Raw genomic sequence first — 12,104 nt, 5'->3', positions numbered from 1 at the left:
CAGCTGTCCCAGGACAGAAGCCTCTACATGCCAATAGAAACTGCGCTCGCCTCTCCAACTGGCGTTCTCTGGACCCCTGCCCACCACAGTCTTGCTAGCCAACACCACCCACTCAGCCTTAGGCCTCCTGTCCAGGATAGAGACAGAAGCTGCTGTTCTCTTTCCTGTGTGGAAATTCGTCCACCTGCAGAGATACAGTGCATCATTTGTGGCTTTACTCTGTTTGGAGCTCAAAGCTAAGGAAAAGTTTCTATCCCACCCTCACTGTGCTCCAGTCAGCCCCCTAATCACTGTTTCTGTATTGTGGTGGCTTGTGAATGAGTCGGTTCTTCAAGCTGGCCTTTTCAGGTAAGTATGGCATTACTGGGGTTCAAACTTACAGTTTCCTGCTGGGATGATGGCTTAGTATGTTGCACCACTCAAGAAGAACTGAAGTAATTTTATGTCCATAAATGTTTAATAAACTATTTGTTGTTTTGACTTTGAAAAGTTGCATGGTCACATGCGGTGCAACTATGTAATTGAGTTTGAGTTGGAAGCCCAGCAAAGCCTGTCTGATGGAATTGCGTGATGGAGACAGATTCAGCGCACTCACAATCATTGGTAACAATTTTGAATACAAAGTGGTTTGAAAAAAAAAGTGGCTGATGTTTGAAACACTTTGTTATTTCTCTAATAAAGGTCTTATAATCATTATATACCATTGTTATATGCGTAAAGCACATTCCCAACAACATATAATAAAAAATGAAAATTCATTAAAAGTGGATTTTTAGAAGTAAGCCTTTTATTTGCACAAGTGAGAGAAAGTTTAAATGTTGGATGTGATTGTTTTTTTATGTTTTCTCTTATGTGATTTGTTCAATTGTGTTTATGGTGGTTTTTTTTTGTAATAAAACACCTTCTTTCAAAGTATGCGTAGCTGTTTTTACCTGAAAGCTGCACTATGGAAGATGTGTTTGAAAGAAGTAGTGTTACTGAGTATGGAGAAAAAAAAACACTGAAAATATATTGCATAAGTACAGCTGTGAGTCGCTCTGTAGAGCGCCAGAAATAGTGATTTAAAAGTCACCATCATTCGCTTATAACCTCTTTTACCAAGTTTTGATTGAGTTCTCTTTGAATAATCATTCAGTGCACTCGCAATCATCATATTCATCCACTCGTGGAAAGGGTCTGAAGCACAACCGATGCTAGAAAATATTCTATTACACACTATTATATGGAAGAATGGGTTTTTTAAGTAGCCGATTTTGTATGCTGACTAGAAGTGCAGTATCAGAATCATCCAACACATTATTGCTCCAAACACATGACCAGCAATTGACCTTGACCTTTTTTTTTACTTTCAGTGTAGCACTTTATTTGATTCATGTTATGTAAATAGGCAACTTATCTTTCATTTACAAATGCATAACACCAGTTTGGCCCGCAAAAGAGCAAATAATATTATTTATAAAGCTGTCACTACTGATTAAATGATTAATCAAGTAATCTACATATTATTCTTAGAATTACTCAAGTAATCAGGCCAAATAATAAAAATTGGGCTTAACTAAATAATAACATGCTAAGTGGAGCCTTTCAAAGATTTTATTGTACCAAAAATATGACAAGAATACTTAAAATGGGTGTGTAAATCATATAGCGACGGACATACATGCATTTCTGAGATCCTGCTGGTGTGGGTAACTTGAGTGCAAATAGTCTCCTTGTGGATAATCTGTGAAACACAGCTTTGTAATGACCTGTGAATACCCTGGTGATCATTCTATTTGCGATGTAATAGTCGATTCAATGACAAAGTAAGTTTTAACCAGTTAATTTTTTACAATTGATAATTCTACTTTAATCATTTAATCGTGATAGCCCTAGTTATTTACATTGTCACTCTGGCAGATAGAAAGAACTGAAAAAGTGCTACTGTGTTTCATGTCTTTATTCATTCCACAGCTTTAAAAAAAAGTTTAAAAAAGGATAATAAAAATCAGCCAATTTGACTGTGAAGAGGTCAGCACCTCTAATGCTACCGTTAACTGCTTGCAACCCTTTTATTCTTTCTCTTTCTTTTTCCCGTTCTTTTTCAGTCTTTTTTTATACCGGCACACCATCAACGACCCTATTTGATTTTTGCAGATTTTCCTCAGCCATGTAAACTATGACTCCAGTCTTCTGCAGCTCTTTTCTGTTCTCAGAACAAAAGTCTTGAGAATTCAATTTTACTCAAGCAGCTGCCAGAGCGCTGATTAATGGCTGCCCATATCTCAGCCTGCTGAAAGGCAGCCATTTTGAACGGCGTAGAAATCCAGGCACTGACCCGCAACTAATAACATTCTACTTGAGCAGGCTATTGAGCGCAAAGCACCACTGTTTATTGTGCTGCTTGATGGTGGTGTGGGCCATAAGTGAGACAGGCCAGGGGGTTAATAATCTAAACTTTGGGTTTTCCCACTCCTGTGTGCAGTAGGGGAGAACACTGACCTGGATAATATACTGGGAGTGCACTGGGTTGATTGTAACTGATGAACAGTAAAGTATGTGGGAGCAGAGAGGCCTGTGGAATGGTTTCAGATTTAAAGGTTAGATCTACACTCGAGTCAGAGAAATGGTTCAGGGGCTGTATGTAATACATGACAATTGCCATGTGTTGAATTTTTTCTGTCTTTTACATTGAATGCAATCAGACTCATAAAACTAAAGGTTCCTAAAAGGTTCTTGACTTCTAGGAAGAAACTTGACCTGATAAAAAGTAAGTAAACATAGAGCAGCACTGCTGAAGGGACTCAGCGCACAGTCGCTCAACTGTTTGCTCCTCAAATTAGCCCATCATAGCAAGACATTTTAACTGTTAAATGCAAACTAATGAGACTCTTAAACATTCTTATACATGTAACCGTTCACACAGGGCAGGTAGGTTTTTTTTCTGGTGACTGTTTTATGATTGACTGTTTCACTTTCAATAGATAGGGTAGCCAGAAGACTAGCCATGGTTTATGCTTGGATGGCACTGGCCACCTCTGGCCACTCCTTGTCTATGCCTCTGTATTCAACATTCATGGAATACCAAGCTGAATCCAAACAGAACAGAGTGAAAAGCCCACTTACACATAGTTTTTTTTCTTTGTAATGGTTCTCTGTGAAACCTTTCTGCAAGCATGAAAAATATTTTTTTTCCCCAAGGACCAAGATGAGAAACTTCCCACCATTGTGCCTAACATTCAGAACAGAAAGTGATTAAAGTGTTATGAAAGTGCAGAAACTTTTCTCTGCAGAGAGAAAGACAGAGAGAGATAGAGATTAAAAAAGAAATAGAAAGTCAGTTGGTAGTGTTGAGATTCAGCAGACTGTGTCCACCTCTGTCCTGCTACAGTTCTTTTCTGCAGATGCTGACGCCAGTAGTGCCACCCTGCCTGCAGCTGCTGCTACTGCTGGTCCCCATCTAAGCATGCAGGCAGTGCCAGTGCCAATTCCCCTCTCTGCCCATGTGTTTCTGCTCTGTTTCATATACCTGCCAAGGCAAAGTTCTTCTTTCAAGTGCCTTCATTAGTTTATACACTCCCCCGATGGAAATGGTTGATGCTGGCAACACAGACGCTGAGTAGCAATCCATCTTTTTCAGATCTTATTTAAGGAACTCATATCACAAAAACTGAATTTCTCTTTCTTTTAAATGAAGAATTTGATGTACTATTGTCAAAATTTCAAAACAAAAAGTTCATACAGTCCACATACGGAAACCAAGCTGCAAAAACAAGCCATCTTGAATTTGCCATGGTTTTGATGTCACAACCATGAACACATTTACATAGGATTTGGTGAATATGGCAAAAATATGATACCTCAGGACATTTTCACAAAAAATGATACACATCACAGTATTTAATTTACTTGATAAGAAAAAAAAGAACCAGAGGCACCACATTTAAAACATACTAACAAATTCTATGAATACAGTGATTTACTGTCCTTCACCAAATCCAAATAAACAAGATGTTGTCACTGTTAAACAGGTGTTCTTGTTGATGTCCACAATATGCTTAGAAAAAGCATGACACAATTTATTGCAATAACGATAAATATCATTATATTGCCAAATCTATATTGACATGTAACAAGCTGTTAAGCCTACAATAGTTTTGCCCACCCATTCAAAATTAAGTAATAAGTAGTGTTGCTGTAGCACAGTTATTGGAGTAGAAGCATATAGGACCAAATGTGCCAAAATAACAAAACAAACAAGCAACAAACAAACAAACAAATAAACTAGAAACATAAATTCTAAATTTAATGTTTCTAAAATTAAATGTGGCACTAAAAAAAAGATTGAATATCATGCCTGTTTTTAATATTATGTTCCTGGCTGAAGCAAATGTATCTTTACAGCCTCCTAAAGGATCCAGGCTGAAAGGAATGAAGATTTCATTTCAAACTTCACAATTTGTTCCATAATGCTTTGGACTGCTCTTTGAATGAAGCCAACCAGAACTGAGATAGAACAGAACGGCCTATTTAATTCAGATGAATAAAGAGAGGTTGAAAAATGGCCATGCAAAAATGAATTATGACTTTTTTAACCCATACAAATCTTACAAATGGACAAATCTTTTAAAAGAAAAAATAAAATGCATGCCAGTATTTAAGACATAGCCAACGAACAGTGAGGTTGCTTATTGTGGTGAAATTTGGAGCAGTTATTCATATTAAGACAAGATTTTGCAATACACTGCATTTCAGCACTACACTCCACTACACTCATTGTCATTCCACTCACTACTCACTTATTCACCCTATCACCCGATCCCATCACTCCATCACAATACAACACCTCTTCAAATGTCATGCCAGCTGTCCTGAGTTAATCACTAGCTGCAGACTATATCCACAGGGCGGAAAGCGCGCTCCACGTTCGCAGCTACACCAAACATCTGGTTGGAACAGACAGAGGGACAAGCCAAGATGACAGCAGAACCGGAACCAGAACCTGCGCCTCAGAGTTTCATTAGCAGCCAGCGTCTGTTCCACTGTTCCCCGCAGCCATGCTGGCACACCGCAGGGACAACACACTACTGCTAAACGAACAAGCTGCCTCCTTACTTTTCAGACTAGTTTCCCACTGAAACGTTTCTCATTCCTTCCAGATAGTGTTTGAAATGACAGTGACATGGGCACGCTGGAGAAAAAGTAATGCTATTAGCAGATGTGGAAAATTTAGAACTTCTGGTGAGGTTTGTTTTGTTTGAACAAACCTGTCTGTCAGCTAAAAGAGGTCAGAATTGGGAATATGTAATCTTCATGAGACAAACACATATCTGTGTCTTTATCTAAGACCACAGAGTTGTAACTTTTCAATGGAAGAAATCAGGGCCTAACCGTGAGAGCAAATTTAATAAGGCCTATACATCCGGCTTAAACATACTACTGCATTAAATGACGGCACAGAAGCGGACCAGATGTGGCTGCTGGAATCCAGCCAATTTATATCAGGACAAGATTGGTTTTCAGCAACTTTTAAACCACCACTGTCAGAATTGACCCACCACTCAATATTATTAGTAACATTTCTTGAAGGCTGCCTACATAGAGACTTCATAACATGTGCATAAGCTTTAAATAACATGTGTAAAGCAATATTTGAATATTTATGAACAGCTTATGCCAGTAAATGCAAGATGACATCAAATGTTTTTACAAAATAAATGAATTTTTATTTACATGAGACCCCTTAAACTAGATTTGTTCAATTTTTTCCATTTTCCATTTTTTCGCTATAAGGCATTAACTAATGAAAGAGGCCTAGTTAAGAACACCATATATCAGTTCTTTAATTCATATATATGACCACTAATTTAATCACTGGTTAAAATCTTGATCTGGGCCACCTGTGACAGAGTAATTGACTGACCTGTGCTTGTGCTTCAGTGGTGAGTCTGCTGTGGCTGAGATGTGGCTCTCCTTAAAGAACTCTGAAAAAGGTTCTCATTCCTTCAAGAGCCAAAACTTTGATGGTCATGTGAAGTCAAGTTAAAGTTTATTTATGAAGCGCTTTTTATAACAGGTGTTGTCACAAAGCAGTTTTTCAGAAAAATCTGGGTCCAAGCCCCCATGAGCAAGCCAGTGGCGACAGGGGCAAGGAAAAAAAATCCCTAAGAGCAAGAGGAAGAAACCTTGAGAAGAATCAAGACTCAAAAGGGTAACCCATACTCCTCTGGTTGACACTGGAAAGCAAATAACGTTAGTATATAATATTAAAATACAGAAGCTGGAAAAAAAAACCAGGTGAAACAATGGTTATAATTAAATAGACGAAGTCTGTGCAGCAGCAGCAGCAGTATCATCAGAAAGGTCATGCAGGTGAAGTTTGCACAGCGTTGTACAGTGTGCAGCTCCATGGAAGTCAAAACGGTCCAGAAGGCTGGCAAGCATTGGGCACCCAAGGGTCTTCAGTTCAGATTTAGTTTCAGATGATGGTCTTTAAGGGTTTAAGGGTTTAGGTTACGCTGCACCAAAAAACGCAGCAGTAGCAGCATGCACAGCATGTCTAGTTTCATTGTCACTGTCAGAACAAAGATACAAAATACAATACATCATATACATAAGAATAATAGCTTAGATGAAAACTCACAAAGGTTTCTTTTTTCACAAAAGTCTCAGTCACAGTCTGTGTAGACATAAATTACGCAGAAAGAGACACTACAGAAAGTGACACTGCAAAGACACTGAAAAGTGAAGTGAAGAAAAAGATAAACGTAAGATGACACATGAAAATGGGTCAAAGATCATTTTTGCTACTCTTTCACTCTCTCCATACATTTTGGTTCACCTATTAATTTGCAGTCGAACCTAATCTTTATGTTTTAAACGATAAATGGAGAGACGTACACCAGGTATTTAATAGTCTATTCCTGACAGCATCTATACGGTATTGGTTACACATACTAGGGCCAATTCCAGAACGAATACAGGCAACTATGTTGTTATCTTTGGCCTGTGAGAGAGAGATAGAAAGAGAGAGAGAGAGAAAGAGAGAGAGAGACAGAGAGAGAGAGAGAGTGAGAGAAAGATTATTAGAGTAGGCCTAGCCTAGAGGTCAAGCACTGATCATACCACACTTTATGCTTGATTAAAAGAGCGGTAGATCTTTTTAAACATCATATAATGAGATATGTGTGCAGAATGTTTTTAAAGTTTAAGGAACCTCTTTTCCACCACTCAAGAACCTTCCACATACAGCACTTTTTACATAATTTTGTCACAGTAGCGATATTTTATTTAGTCTTTTTTTTCCTATCCTATACCTGATGTACCTATATATCAGAATTAAACAGCTTATTTTTCAGCAGTCTAAAGTAGTCTAAGCTACATTTTTCTACGTTCTATGTTCAAAGTTAAGTAAAATTAGGCCTGTGTCAGCACCAGAGTCATTTTATTTGGGTACCAGTGTGGTAAATAACAGAAGTATACTCTGTTGTGATGGCATGGGGTAGGGGGATGACATTTACCAAAAAAAATAACAATAGTAATAGCAACACTTTTGTCTGGTTTTTAGATGGTCCCTGGTACTGAGAAGTACATGGGAGCAACCAGAGTGATAGTGTGTGTGTTGAAACTTCTATAAAAGTTATGGTTGTGGTTGTAGTATGATGTTGTCTTTTATTTAGCCTGAAACTGATCAATCTAGTCATACAGAGCAGAATTGTGAGTCACACAAACTTTACCATCAGAGGCTGCTTAGGTTAGCCTGATGACATCTTCTCTGAAGCCATTTTGAAACAGCCTGATGTATGAGAGAGATGAAACATGATATTACTCGTGTTTTTCCTAGGACTTGAAGTTGGTTGGTCTGATGTGTGAAACATGATGCTGTAGTTTGAGGATATCCTAAAACATACACTATACCTGAGGCAGCTTTTCGTATAGGCATGATTTCTGCCTGCAGCTACGAGGATGTTCAACCAGCAGAGCTCAACAGCCACATTTCTACATCAATTTCATCTATGTTAGGTACAGTAAATGTGTTATTAAAGCATCATATAACCCAACATAATTTAGATATGTTCATATGTGGAAAAATACTAGTGTCTTCCTATGGTTTGCATGAAATAGGCTACTCAGCAGCTATAGCTGTATGTGTGAATATACAAGTCATACAGGTGGCAGTTGATAGTCTGGAGTTAAACTTCTCTTTTTTATGGAAAAGACCCCTGACCTACAAATCTTATCATCATAGTAGTATGTGTTTCATTTGCTTTTACTATTCTTCCATTCACAGTCATCATTGAGGGCCCCCTGGTGGCTGGGGGCTCTGAGCTGCAGCACTTTGAGTTAATACTGTAAATAATGTAAATTGTAAGACATATACTGACAAATACAGCAACTACTTGATGTAGATTTTTTTCACTCTCCTCACAACTGGGTTTGCCCATTGCCTGTCAGTCATGCCCATTAACAGAATTTGTTTCTGGGGAATGCTAGAAGTTAGACTGCATTATTTAAATGGAACAAAGAGAAACCTTGCAAGATTTTGAATGTTTTGAAGTCTAATTAACTCAAAAGGTGAATTTATCATTGCTGATTTGATTAGTGATGTAATTTATAATTAGTGTAGCCATGTTAAAAGAAAGACATTGTGGTAACAAAACTTCTATCTCAAAAATTGAAATTTTATAGAAGAATGAAAAAAAAATGTTAACTTGAAAGGGTAATACTTTACAGTAGTAAAAGCCAATTCATTTTGGTAATGTGATAGTTAGATCCAAGATAGTCTAACTAAATTGAATTGAAATGCCCATCAGGTTCTATATATTAATTGGGTAAGTGTGAGGTACAGTTTCCAAAGTACCATGTAACTATTTTGTGCAAAATGACAGTAAGTAACCAGACATTCATTTATTCATTCATTCACCTTCTTACACCGCGTAATCCAGCTAGGGTGATGGTTGTAATAGGGAAAGCAGAGAATTCCAGACAACCCTTTCCCCCGCAACTTCTTCCAGCTCATTCTGGAGGATCCCAAGCTGCGTCCAGGCCAACTTGGAGACATAATCCCTCCAGTAGGTCCTAGGACAACCTCAAGGTCTCGTCCCAGACGACCTCCACCGGGAGGCAGCCGGGGGTCATCCTAATCAGGGTAGCATCTCTACTTTGAGCTCCTAGTACAGTAACCAGACAATCTAGTTATTAAATTGCACTGAAATGCCTAACATGCTCCACATATTAAGCTGATAGGCGATAGTAGGACAGTAGTAGTAGTAGGATAGTAAAACATCTAATAATCAGATCACACAGAAATGCATACAATTCTCAAATACATCTGAAGATATCAGAGTCTTGTATAGGATGTATCTGACTATCACAAAGAATCTAAACAGAATCTAAGCTGTAAAAGAAAGCATTGAATCTTACTATGGTAAGGACAGAGATTTTATTTTACCAGTTGTGCAATGTTACAGTGAAATTTAGTGTTAGCATGTTGACAATTATCACCTTATTAGTTCACAGTCGTACGGAAAAGTTTGGGTGCTTCTGGTCAAATGACATGTTTTGTTGATTTTCTAAGTGTAAATAAAATCCTCTACAGGGAAATAATAAATAGATAAAATGTGGCCTGTGCAGAAGTTATGGCATATTTTATACAGTCTTTAAATGATGGTTCTTCAAGGGTTCTTTAGTAAAGAAAATGGTTTTATATGCAACCATGAACACTCAAAGAACCCTTTGCATGATTAAAGGGTTCTTTGCGTCATTGAATCGTTCAGATAGTTACAAAATGTGTTATAGATGGTTCCACATAGACCCTTTGAAAAAGGGTTCTGTATAGCACAAATTGGTTCTTCTACTGTTACAATGTCAAGCCTATAACAATAGAAGAACCCTTTTTGGTGCTACGTAGAGCCCTCAAAAACTTCTATATAGAACCATATAAAACACATTCTGCATCAATCTAAAAATCCTTTCATGATGCAAAGATCGTGTTAATCATGCAAAGGATTCTTTAAAGTGTTCATGGTTGCATATAGAACCTTTTTCTTTACTAAAGAACCCTTGAAGTGTGTATTTTATTTATTTATTTATTTTTGTCCCGATATGTCAAACCCAGCAAATACATAGACTCTACAAATTGCAGAAACTGCCCTGTTTTAGTTTGTTCCCTGTAGATGTGTTAACTTATTTTCACTTATATAAAAAAAAAAATAATAATTTCATGTGTTTTTTTTTTTTGCCAACTTTAGCATACGGCTGTAATTATCTAAATAGAACCTGTTGGCCATTTCAGTGAAATTCATTTAGACTGGTTTAGAACTCAACGAACTCCACCCCAAATAATTACTCTTTGGAGTTTGTTCCTCAGACTTACCAGGTTAATACCTAGAACTTAAGGGTCTGTTAAAGAAAGTGTTTCTCTTGAATGTACGTTAATTTAACAAGTTCTTGTTCTGATTTATTTTAGACCATTTCTATTGGTCCAGCAGCTGATGTTTCCATATGATTTTGACATGACAGTGGAGATTTGCTTGTGTGTGCACTTGTCTGTATGTGGTGCCTTTATGAGTGTATTAACCCTCCTGTCAATGATCCATGTTTGTGATGATCTCTGGCAGCTGGCAACCAACTAGAAACACTACTTTCAGGACTTCCAGGAGGGCCATTACCCAGCACCCATCATTACAGCTCTCTCTCTCTCTCTCTCTCTCCCTCTCTTCATTACACACGCACACACATGCAACCATCACAGCCTGGAGACGGCCTGCTCGTCTTATTCAAATTGGTCTCGGCAGGAAAATGCGTTCATGATGATGGGGATAATAGCAGAGGAGAAAAGAGCGAGTCTTCAGCTTCAAACACCATTTAATTTGGAGATTAAGCAAATAAAAAGCCATTACGGGCAGCCTTACTGCAGTAGCAGGCTGCTGTTACAGGCCAGTATCCACTCTCATTTAACGGAAATGAGCTATAAAAGATTGGTATTGGGCCTGTTGGTGTTTTTAAGTGTGTATATTTTCATCCTCTCGCTCTTCCTTTTGCACTCTTTATGGATGTCTGGAGTGATGTATGCTTTATTAATGCAGGTTAGGCCCATGTCTTCTCCTCACTACGATAATAGGCATGTTGTGATTATATGTTGTAAAGGAAAGCGGTAGAATATGATAAGAAATCCGTTGCTGTTTTAATCAAATGTGCAGTCAACACGATTAGCTCCAACGTCTGATATTATTTAGATCTAATTACCAGCAGATGGTTGCTTTATCTGCACTTAGGGTAAGTGAGCCAAAGAGATGCGGCAGGCACAGGAATCATTAGGAAGTTGTGCCGCTGGTTTTTTTTTCCACTCTCCTCTTACACGCTGTAATAGTCATCACCCAAATGTTAATTAGTGTTAATTTAATTATTTAATTACATGTGTGCTCTTCATGCCATCTCTTCTCTTCTCTCTCTCTCTCCCTCTCTCTCTCTCAGAGCTCAGACTGATATCTAAGCATGAATGCATTCATCAGTCTAATGGTATATGTTATATTATTGTTGCTATGTGTTTTGTATGAACGTCTGTATTTCATGTGAATGTTCGACATTAGAACTAATTCTGTGACAAGATATGCATTCTGCATGTGTTGCGTTTAGAACGTTACAGGTCACCTGGGGAGAGGGAGATAATGCAGCTCACCGGGATTGCAAAGGAGCCATACGGATTATATCAGCTATCAGCCTTAAATGCCATCACTGATCACTTCATTTTCAAGCATGTGCTTTTAAATGGCAGCTCTGATCCTGCAGGAATTTCATCAGCACTTCAATTGGTGTAATGTAACTGCTCTCCTTTCTGGAGAATGGGCCATTCCAGTGCAGCTTTAGAGAACCTGTGGTCTTCATTGCTGCATCATCGTTTAAGATTAATGGTTGCTGCAATTCACCAAAATGTATGAAAAGAACAGGACATACACGCTGAGATGCTAGTTTAATTGGTGCACAGTGTATCTACACTTAATGACATTCAGTAACAAATTCTATTACAATACATTAAACAGTGACATTTTCTGAATACATTTAACATGAATTTAGAATACATCTTGATAAGATACATGGGAAAAACTCTGTTGTTGTATTTTTTG

The sequence above is a fragment of the Colossoma macropomum genome, unplaced genomic scaffold, assembly GCF_904425465.1.
Source record: "Colossoma macropomum unplaced genomic scaffold, Colossoma_macropomum, whole genome shotgun sequence".
Lineage (NCBI taxonomy): Eukaryota > Metazoa > Chordata > Actinopteri > Characiformes > Serrasalmidae > Colossoma > Colossoma macropomum.
This window is presented reverse-complemented; position numbering follows the sequence as displayed.